General features: G+C 41.6%; 1 protein-coding gene across 2 annotated transcripts in view; it reads left to right on the top strand.

Moving 5' to 3' along the window:
* The first annotated feature begins 3,069 nt into the window (after positions 1–3,069).
* The window catches only part of LOC128686051 (procathepsin L), a 34,704-nt gene continuing 26,004 nt past the window's right edge, over positions 3,070–11,769 (top strand). Inside the window, exon 1 of one of the 2 annotated variants that reach the window (XM_053772690.2) lies at positions 3,070–3,210. The gene's annotated coding sequence lies outside the window, so the exon portion shown is untranslated. The remainder of the gene's footprint in view (positions 3,211–11,769) is intronic. The other variant, XM_053772691.2, reaches the window with a different exon arrangement.

Below are 11,769 nucleotides of genomic sequence, written 5' to 3'. Positions count from 1 at the left end.
TGATCTTACTTCTGTATACCTGAAAGAATCCTTTTGGGTTAGTCTTCGATTCTCTTGCAACTTTAACCTCATAATCTCTTTTTGCTTTTCTAATTCCCTTTTTTATTTCTCTCTTTAACTTAATATATCGATTTCTCAATTGCCCCTCTCCTCTTTTGATTTGCCTATATATGCCTCTCTTTTGACCAATCAGATATTTTAATCTATTGTTCATCCATTTAGGATCATTTTTGTTTGATCTGATTTCCCTATTTGGAACATAATTTGACTGAGCAGCTAGAACTATGCCCTGGAAAGCATCATATCGGCAACCATCACCACCTACCTGACCCTTAGTCAGGTCATTCCAGTTCACCCCACCTAAGTAATTTTTCAGTCCTATGAAATCAGCCAAGCGAAAGTCAGGGACGGAGACTTGATTGCCATTATTAGGGGAATTCCATGATATATTAAAACTGAGTGATTTGTGATCACTTTCCCCAAGCTCATCATTAACCTCAAGATTATTAATTAGTGTTTCCCTACTGGCAAGAACCAAGTCAAGGAGGTTATTTCCCCTAGTTGGCTCTGTCACAAACTGTTTTAAAAAACAATCCTGGATCGTATCAATAAAGTCACCTGACTCTAAATTTCCTGTCAAATTGCTCCAGTCAATCTGTCTATAGTTGAAATCTCCCATTAGCACAACATTTTCGTATGTAGATGCCTTACGAATTTCGTCCCATAGAAGTTTACTGCACTCCCTATCAAGATTTGGGGCCCTGTAAATCACACCCAAAATTAGTTTTTCTCGGCCCTCGAGAAGCTGTAACCAAACAGATTCAGTGGCTGACGCTTCTAATTTAATATCTTGTCTAACACAACAATTTAAATTGTCTCTGACATACATCGCTACTCCACCACCTTTCCTGTTGACCCTGTCAGTGTGGAATAATTTATAGCCTTGTATGTGACATTCAGAGGGGATCTCTCTATCTTTCAGATTGAGCCAGGTCTCTGTTATAGCAATAATATCTATGTTTCCTTCACTTGCAATTAATCTTAGCTCATCTATCCTATTTCTTACACTCCTGCTATTAGTATAGTAAACCTTAAGGGAGCTAGTCCCTTGCTGCCCTCTTCTGTCCCCCTTTGTTTGCTGACCTGATCTATTGTCTTTATTTATAACTTCATGCTGAATGCCTTTTATACATTTACTGTTTCCAACCCAAGTGTTGCAACCAGCTTGTTTCCCACACACACCCATACCTCTATCTTCCATCAGTTTAAAATCATAGGCATTTCACCAATGGCCTTCTCAATCGAGTCTGCAAGTGCTACCACCCCAGCCCCAGAGAGATGTACCCCATCCCTTGCATACATATCATGTTTGCCATAAAAGTTGTTCCAGTTGTCAATGAATGGGATTGCAAGTTCCTTGCAGTATCTGTCTAGCCAGCAATTTACACCAATTGCCCTAGACAACCATTCATTTCCTACTCCCCTTCTAGGCAAGATGCTACATATGATTGGGATCCCTCCCTTAGACTGATTCCAACCCTAGTGTAGGAGTTGAGGTAATCAGTCCCTCAGCCTGGAAATGGTGTTCAGTCCATCACTCTTGTAGGAAATACAGCACAGGGCCAGAGAAGTGGCTTATATACTGTAGTCAGGTGAGTCTAAGCAGGAGGAGGCGGGATCACAGTGGGACCATCCACTAGTGTAAGTAGGTCTTCGTCCAAAGATTGGACAAGTGTTGAAAAATTCTTTGTAACAAGATCCCATGATGTTGCAGTGTCTGAAAGACGTAATAAATGGTTTTAAAACCGGCAGCTTGAAGAGTCCCATATGTTGCATAAGTGTCTCAATTCTTCAACAAAGTTGTGCTCTCTCCCCTTAGTACTATGATTACTTTGGTTCCCAGCCTTGATAAAATTGGCAGCAAGATATTCTGGACACTGTGAGCAATTTTATAAACTTGATTTAGCTTCAATTGTTTTACTCTTCAATATTTAGCAAATCTAGTTGTTGTAATTCATCCTGGCCTACATGTTGTCTTGGACCCAGTTCCAGGATAAATCTTCTTAAAAGGAGATATAACAGGAATAAGGTAAATGTGTTATTTAAATTAACATTAAAGAGAGGATCATATCACAGTGATAGGTACTTGTATGCTAGCTATCCAAAAAAAATCACTCTCCTCTCTTTGGATGTGACTTGGACCTGACTGGCTTTGGCCGGTAGCTTAGGCTGGTAGATGACTTGGACCTGCCTAGCACAGGCCAGTAGGCATACCGCAGTGCTCCTTCCTTCTTAATGTTCTTTCCGTCGCTACATTCATTAGGTACCTTTTAGCTCTCTTCCTGAAATGGCTCATGTTATGACAGGCTTTGACATGTGCAGGCAGTTCATTCCATTGCCATTGCTCCTTTCTTACGTTCCTATAAATGGTTGTGAGTTGAACTTGCCTTTGCATGGGCCAGTAGGCCTACTGCAGTACTCCTTCTTTCTCAGGTGCTTATTAGTGGTGATAAGAATATAATCAATACTTTTATAACATAAAATACTCTGAGAAGGAGGTCTCAAGTTATTCTTCCCGTTAATTCTAAGAAATGAAAAACTTTTCCGATAATGCATCTAATCCTTTTATTCTCATGTTTATTGTAGTTCCTGGACGAGTGTTCCACATATACAGCATAATACTAGTCAGATATATCACACGTATCATACTGGACGGGTATATCACACGAATTCTCATAGTGGACGGGTATATCACACGAAGCGTTGAGTGGCGTCATGAAGATGAGTCACGTGATCTCCGATCATGTGACTGCGTGTAATGTTGTCGTGTGTAGCTAGCCTGCCGGACGTAAGAGATTACCACCATTAAGAAGACATGATTTCCATAATAAAGTAAACATACTTTCCATAACTGAAGTCACAAAACCTAAGCAAGCTTCATTTAAGGTATGAGTGATGTCACCAGTAAAGTAATCTAAGTAAATTTTAGTTTGCGGTAAAAATTCCGTGAAGTGGTAAGATAAAGTTTCCGAGAGTGTGGCAGTAATTGATGAGGGAGAAATGTTGTGGAGTTGATCAGTGTTGACGCAGCTGTCGCGAAGGAAGGTTGGGTACGCTCGTCCTCTGGTGCATCACTTCTGCTCTCCATTGTTTATTTATTCTTAAAATCGAACTACAGTTACTTCTGTGTTTATTGACGTGAACACTAAGGTAGGTGTTGAGAGTGACCCAGTCATGTTGGCCAACATGGACCACCCATCTTGGCCAACATGGACCACCCATCTTGGCCAACATGGACCACCCATCTTGGCCAACATGGACCACCCATCTTGGCCAACATGGACCACCCATCTTGGCCAGCATGGACCACCCATCTTGGCCAACATGGACCACCCATCTTGGCCAACATGGACCACCCATCTTGGCCAACATGGACCACCCATCTTGGCCAACATGGACCACCCATCTTGGCCAACATGGACCACCCATCTTGGCCAACATGGACCACCCATCTTGGCCAACATGGACCACCCATCTTGGCCAACATGGACCACCCATCTTGGCCAGCATGGACCACCATCTTGGCCAACATGGACCATCATCTTGGCCAACATGGACCACCCATCTTGACCAACATGGACCACCATCTTGGCCAACATGGACCACCATCTTGGCCAACATGGACCACCCATCTTGGCCAACATGGACCAGTGTGGTGCGTAGTTATGTACTTCCTGTTCCTGCCTCCAGGGTTGGTTCCTTGACGCTGCTGAGGCTTTTCATCCAAGGAACTGAGCCTCTCCTCTTCCTTGGATCAAAATAGTACCTCCCATAGCCCCAGGTGGTGTAATACCCCTATGGGTTTAGCGCTACACCCCATGAATGTAGAGCGTGTTCACTGTGTGGCCATGTACTCGCCTATGTGGTTGCAGGGGTCGAGTCACAGCTCCTGGTCCAGCTGGACCAGGAGCTGTGACTCGCTGTTAATCTAAGTACCTTGATGGCGTTGAGAGGCTCTTGATCCAGGGTACTAGTAGGCTCCTTCGGTTGTATTGGGCCCTAAATGAAGATTTCTAGCGGCACTACCAAGGACTGTAGCAGTTTATTAATTTATTTAGGTCAACTTTATACAAACGCATTATGGAATATAATGCAGAATTTTTTTTTAATTTGCACTTTGTATTCATATAAATATTTTTTTTCATAATGCTGTGTAAGTCATACAGGTGTCTTAGGAACATGCCTGACTTTTTTGTATTACTCTAGGTAATCTATACGTTACTAGGACTGATAATCTTATTTGTATCTAAATGAACTTATGTACAATATGTAGATTTGACAAAGTTGACCGGGCCGCGGGGGCGTTGACCCCCGGAACTCTCTCCAGGTAAACTCCAGGTACTAGTGATCTCGCCGACGTTACTAAGATCGCTCAGAAGTCTCCGTTATTTTCCTTATGGCTGTGTTCTCCCATATTGCTTTAATTTTTAATTATCAGTAAGTACAAATCTTATGTTAATATAACCCAAAATAAACCTAAATAAGGATGGTTAAGTCTTGGTTATATCTTAACAAATCACCGAGCCTTCCAGTAGACTAAGTCACTGACGTCGGTGACTTCACCAGATACCAGGATGACTCAGGAATTAGTAACAAAGAAGACGCGTGCAGTGCTTAGGTATTAGATACATTATTTTTTAAAGGGGTGGACTAGTAAACCAGCGGAAGGCCTCGGTCAGATGACCAAAACCTCTAGTGTGGGATCATTGTATGACCTGTTTCCTGACCAATCTTGCCTAAGTGCACAGTTAACCTTATCAAAATGTTTTACCATTTGGTAAATTTCAATGCAGTTTGTGAACTGTTTGGATATCCTAGGTAATATACACATGTTAATGTGTATTAATTGTAGTGTCCTAAATTTGTGTACCTGTACCCAAATAACTTGCTGTCATCAGTCTTGAAATGAAGGTGTTCAAACTGGAGATAAGATGAGGCAATCAGTCACTGACTTATTCCCTCCATAGAAACAAGTTAACGATTTAATAATGTGGAATATTGCCACGATGGTAAGAAGGAAATGCAATTTGTGATCTTTAATGACTATTATGCCCATACACTGTTTAGCGCTTCTTTTTTATTATAATAATATGGCTTAAACTTGTCACAGATGTTTGTGACTTGAAAAAGAACACTGTGAAATTAAGACACATGTGCAACATCTGGGTATCTTCATTGTAGACGTTTCGCCATCCAGTGGCTTTATCAATACAAATTCCAGGACATAACTTGAAGACAGTAGAACTATGTACAGAAGATAGGTAATCAGTCCCTCAACCTTGGAGTAGGTGCGAAGAGCACCTAATCTTTTCAACATATCACTACAAACTGGCATGGTGCCAGATAAGTGGAAAATGGCAAATGTGATACCTATTTTCAAAGCCTCTTATTTTCTTAGCTTCAAACTATAGACCAATAAGCTTAACCTCCATAGTGGGAAAATTTATGGAATCAATAATTGCCGAGGCAGTTCGTAGCCACCTTGAAAGGCATAAATTAATCAACGAATCTCAGCATGGTTTTACAAAGGGGCGTTCCTGCCTTAGGAATTTATTAACTTTTTTCACTAAGGTATTTGAGGAGGTAGATCATGGTAATGAATATGATATTGTGTATATGGACTTCAGTAAGGCTTTTGACAGGGTCCTACATCAGAGACTATTGAGGAAAATTAAGGCACATGGAATAGGAGAAATTTTTTCCTGGATCGAGGCATGGTTGACAAATAGGCAGCAGAGAGTTTGCATAAATGGGGAGAAATCAGAGTGGGGAAGCGTCACGAGCGGTGTTCCACAGGGGTCAGTGTTGGGCCCCCTGTTGTTCACAATCTACATAAACGACATAGATGAGGGCATAAAGAGCGACATCGGCAAGTTTGCCGATGACACCAAAATAGGCCGTCGAATTCATTCTGACGAGGACATTAGAGCACTCCAGGAAGATTTGAATAGACTGATGCAGTGGTCGGAGAAGTTGCAGATGCAGTTTAATATAGACAAATGCAAAGTTCTAAATGTTGGACAGGAAAATAACCATGCCACATATAAACTAAATAATGTAGATCTTAATATTACGGATTGCGAAAAAGATTTAGGAGTTCTGGTTAGCAGTAATCTGAAACCAAGACAACATTGCATAAGTGTTCGCAATAAAGCTAATAGAATCCTTGGCTTCATATCAAGAAGCATAAATAATAGGAGTCTTCAGGTTGTTCTTCAAGTCTATACATCCTTGGTTAGGCCTCATTTAGATTATGCTGCACAGTTTTGGTCACCGTATTACAGAATGGATATAAATGCTCTGGAAAATGTACAAAGGAGGATGACAAAGTTGATCCCATGTATCAGAAACCTTCCCTATGAGGATAAGATAAGATAAGATTTCGTTCGGATTTTTAACCCCGGAGGGTTAGCCACCCAGGATAACCCAAGAAAGTCAGTGCGTCATCGAGGACTGTAACTTATTTCCATTGGGGTCCTTAATCTTGTCCCCCAGGATGCGACCCACACCAGTCGACTAACACCCAGGTACCTATTTGCTGCTAGGTGAACAGGACAACAGGTGTAAGGAAACGTGTCGAAATGTTTCCACCCGCCGGGAATCGAACCCGGGCCCTCCGTGTGTGAAGCGGGAGCTTTAGCCACCAGGCCACCGGGCCCTGAATAGACTAAGGGCCCTAAATCTGCACTCTCTAGAAAGACGTAGAATTAGGGGGGATATGATTGAGGTGTATAAATGGAAGACAGGAATAAATAAAGGGGTTGTAAATAGTGTGCTGAAAATATCTAGCCTAGACAGGACTCGCAGCAATGGTTTTAAGTTGGAAAAATTCAGATTCAGGAAGGATATAGGAAAGTACTGGTTTGGTAATAGAGTTGTGGATGAGTGGAACGAACTCTCAAGTACAGTTATAGAAGCCAGAACGTTGTGTAGCTTTAAAATAGGTTGGATAAATATATGAGTGGATGTGGGTGGGTGTGAGTTGGACCTGATAGCTTGTGCTACCAGGTCGGTTGCCGTGTTCCTCCCTTAAGTCAATGTGACCTGACCTGACTAGGTTGGGTGACTTAAGAAATCGTAATGACACGATTGCAAATAAACCATACCCCCGGCCGGGATTGAACCCGCGGTCATAGAGTCTCAAAACTCCAGCCAGTCGCGTTAGCCACTAGACTAACGCTGGTGGCTAGCTGGTCTAGTGGCTAACGCGACGGGCTGGAGTTTTGAGACTCTATGACCGCGGGTTCAATCCCGGCCGGGGGTATGGTTTAGGTTGGGTGCATTGGCATAAGCTGGTAGGAGACTTGGACCTGCCTCACATGGGCCAGTAGGCCTTCTGCAGTGTTCCTTCGTTCTTATGTTCTTATGGTCTGGAATTGTTCCCTGGCTTGGGCAAAACGTTGGGTATGTTTCTTGATGCTTGCTGCCCATTTGCCTAGTAGTAAGTAGGTACTTGGGTGTTAGTTGACTGTTGTGGGTTGCATCCTGGGGAATAAGATGAACATTAGTTGCCTGAAATGCTCTGCATAACAAGGGACTACTCTGTCAGTGATGTCAACTAGAAACCAAACCATACCCCGGCCGGGATTAAACCCGCGGTCAGAGAGTCTCAAAACTCCAGCCCATCGCGTTAGCCACTAGACCAGCTAGCCACAATAAGATTCGTCCAACTAGGTATATTTCTACACCATAGGAAGTTTAGCACAGGCACCACTGTGACCACAAATGCAAGTTTTTACAGACGAATCTTCAGCTAGTGTGGCCTTGACGAACTCTAGCTCAAGTCCCTTCTCTGACCGCGGGTTCAATCCCGGCCGGGGTATGGTTTGTTTGCAATCGTGTCATTACGATTTCGTGAGTCATGTCAACTAGCTCTGTATCATTTGTGTGGTGACCCATGGCCTGGTGGCAAAAGCTCTCTCTTCACATGGTGAGGGCCTGGGTTCGATTCCTGGCAAGGGTAGACATTGGGCGTTTCCTTAAATCGGTTGTCTGTGTTCACCCATCAGTAACGTGGGTATCTGGGTGTTAGTAAACTGGTGTGGGTCGCATCCTGGGACAAAACTGACCTAATTTGCCCGAAATGTTCTGCATGGTCACAGACCGGGCTTTGGGGACGTTGACCCCCGAAACCCTCTCCAGATATATTCCAGGTATAACAAGCGGCTTTCTATATAGTAGTATGTCATTGATGTCAGCTAGGCCTGTATACCTTGTACATGTACCGGTAGAAATAAAGTTACTATATTATTATCTACACAAAGATTATCATTTATTATATTATTATTCCACTGCTTGGTTGGTTGTACAGACGTACCTTGTTAACACTACCCTTGCTCGAGAACACTTTGCTGATATGGCACTTTTCAGTTACAGTCATGTTTATTATTTTTGTCACTTGCTTTGCTCTTAAGATGGGGTTCAGCAATTTTAAAAATTATTGTTTTTACTTTTGCATCTTTTTGTAAGGCCTAGTGCTATTGCACACTTAATAAATGATGGTGTAAACATGTTTTTAGTCTTTGCAAGTGAAGGACCCCAATGAAAATACTAAGTCACTTTGACTTTTTTGTGTTATCATAGGTAATCTACGCATGCTATGTGTGATAATCTGTGTAACTGTATTTGTGTACCTGTACCTGAATAAACTTGCATACTGTACTACTAAAAAGGCTGTGATTTGCTTTAAGGTGATATAGTTGCTTTACAGTGGTGGTCAGGAACCTAATTTGCCGTATTATTGAGGTATGCCTTTTATTTAAATTCCACCATTATCACTCATATGTTTGTCTAAGCTATCATTAAATTAAAGCCAACCAAGACTTAACAGAAGTCACTTATCAGATTTAATAATATACAGCCTCTCCTCACTTAACGACGGAGTTATGTTCTGAAGACCGTGTCAATAAATGAATTCGTCGCTAAGCAAGGAGCATACTATAATGGTAGTGGGTTTGTATCAACCATCTTTGATGTTCTTTTAATGTCACCTTTGCACCATTTATAACATTTTTAGTATATTTTTAAATGTTTGTATAGTAGTGTTCTGTATAGTGTTGTAATAAACAGAATAGAGGAAATCAGCTCTACTGTACATTATTTAGGTATGCATACTGGTCAGAGAGTCTGTCGTAAGTCCGAGTCATTGGTAAATGAATATGTCACTAAGTGAGGATAGGCTGTATTCGCAAATTATTTTTTGGGGTCCTGGATAATATAAACATATGGGCAACATGCATTTTATTACGTAGACAGAACCTTGTCAACATTATGCACTTGCCCAACACATCAATATCTATAAGAGAGGAAGCACACTTATCTGTTGTGGAAATTGTTATTGATTGACTTAGACTTAACACACCACTAGTAACGAAGCACTAAATAGTGATCTGACAAGGGTAGCTAGTTGGGTAGCAAGCCATAGCCTCATGCTAACACTAACCCTTGCACTACCACCCAGTGTCTTTATCATAACCTAGAACAGATTAGGTTAAAATGATGAAAGGCAGTTGGATGGTCCAGGTGATGCTAAAAAAAAAAAAAAATACCACGGGTGGGGTTTGAACCCATGGTCAGAGTCTCAAAAACTGTAGACCGACGTGTTAGCCACTGAGTTTTGAGACTCTCCGACAATGGGTTCAAACCCCACCCTTGTTATGGTTTGTTTGCAATCGTGTCATTATGATTTCATGAGTCAGGTGATGTTGGTTGTGGCGAGGCTGCAGTCAGCCACCAACTGCTGCTTGGTTATATATTTATTTTATTATTTTATAAGACATATCAGTAAATAACAGTTTCCACAAGGTGTGCATTTCCTGCATAACCATGCCAGTTTCAGGCAGTTTCACTCAAAATAATGCCAAAGTGGAAGCAAGGAAGAAAATACATATCCATGAAAATTATGTGAATGTTTTACTCTTAGTCTCTTGCTACTTACTCCATATATTTTTCCCTCTAAATTGGCTAGTGTGAATAGGTCTTAGAGGGGCATTGGAATTTTATTCATGCTAGTAACCCAGGAAATGCCCAGATACCTACTTATTGCTAGGCAAACAAAAAAAAAAAGAAAGGTGCAGGGGAATGTAATCTTCCACTTGTACTACATTTGAACCCTCCTCCTACAATGGAAATAAGTCACTCTGTCTGACTTTTTTGGGTTATCTTAGGTTCTCTACACATATGCTGCTATGTATGATAATTCTATGTAACTGTATTTGTGTATACCTGAATAAACTTACTTACTTACTAACTTACTTACTTACTTACTTACTAACCAAGACATTTGTACATTGTCAGTGTTCTTGCCAATAAGGAATCGTTGCTGGTTTTATTCAGTAACAAATATACAAGGACAATCACATTGAGGTTACTCTCTGATTTACAACTCATCAAGGTTACAAGAGCTAACTTTATTTACTTGCCCCACATCACACACCATGGTTTTATTTAGGTCAGCACCACACACTTGTTGTCTATAGCAGCTGTCTGTTGTTACCCCATAGCACATAATAGTATCATACTCTTGATAGGTCTCGTTGACCTTTTGTGTATTCTATGTCTGGTATTTAATGTTGCTCTTTGGCTGAACTTGGCCACTAATGTACCTAACAATAATTTATAACATGTAAATCACACATTGTATATTATACAAAGAAATAAATAATTTTCCATTTTCCCCATATAACAGCTAACTAAACCCCAACACCCCCCTCTCCCACCATTCCAACACCCCCCTCTCCCACCATCCCAACACCTTCCTCCCTCTCCCATCATCCCAACACCTCCCTCTCCAAAATCTCCCACAATCCCAACACCCCCCCCCCATCTCCCACAATTCCAACACCCCCAATCTCCCACCATCCCAAGACCCCCATCTCCCACCATCCCAACACCACCCCTCTCCCTGCACCCCAAAACTACCCCTCTCCCACCAGTGACTGGTCTTGATCAACCAGTTGCACATTGGACATAACCAGTCAGGTATGTGCAGTATGTAGATGCACCATGGCATCATCAAGGAAACTATCTTAGCTGTACCATGGCCATATCAAGGAGAGTATCTTAGATGCACCATGGCAACATAAAGGAGACTTAGTCGCACCGTGGCAAAATCAAGGAGACTATCTTCATTATGTGGCCAACGACGGGGCTCATTGGAAACCAGGCCTTGAGCTCGTGAGTGGATCTGAACGAATGGATCATGAATGAGTAGATCTTAGGGTATTAGCCAAGTCTGACATCCAAAGTTTAATTGATGCTAGATCCTTCGGTTTTATTATCATGCAACCTAAGATGGACACTTGGAATACATTAAGTTTAAAGTTAAAGTTCTGTGTCAACTTTATCTCAAGTCAATAAAGCCATTGTTTTTAAGATTACATTTTGCAGTAATTTTTTTTATTAACACATCGACCATTTCCCACCAAGGCAGGGTGGCCCAAAAAAGAAAAACTTCACCATCATTTACTCCATCACTGTCTTGCCAGAGGCGTGCTTACAGTACAATTATAAAACTGCAACATTAACATTCCTCCTTCAGAGTGCATACACTGTACTTCCCATCTCCAGGACTCAAGTCCAGCCTGGCAGTTTCCCTGAATCCCTTCATAAATATTGCCTTGCTCACACTCCAATAGTACGTCAATTCTTAAAAACCATTTGTCTCCATCTGCTTCTAACACGCTCACACATGCTTGCTGGAAGTCCAAC

This window comes from Cherax quadricarinatus, chromosome 9 (genome assembly GCF_038502225.1).
Source record: "Cherax quadricarinatus isolate ZL_2023a chromosome 9, ASM3850222v1, whole genome shotgun sequence".
Lineage (NCBI taxonomy): Eukaryota > Metazoa > Arthropoda > Malacostraca > Decapoda > Parastacidae > Cherax > Cherax quadricarinatus.
This window is presented reverse-complemented; position numbering and strand designations above follow the sequence as displayed.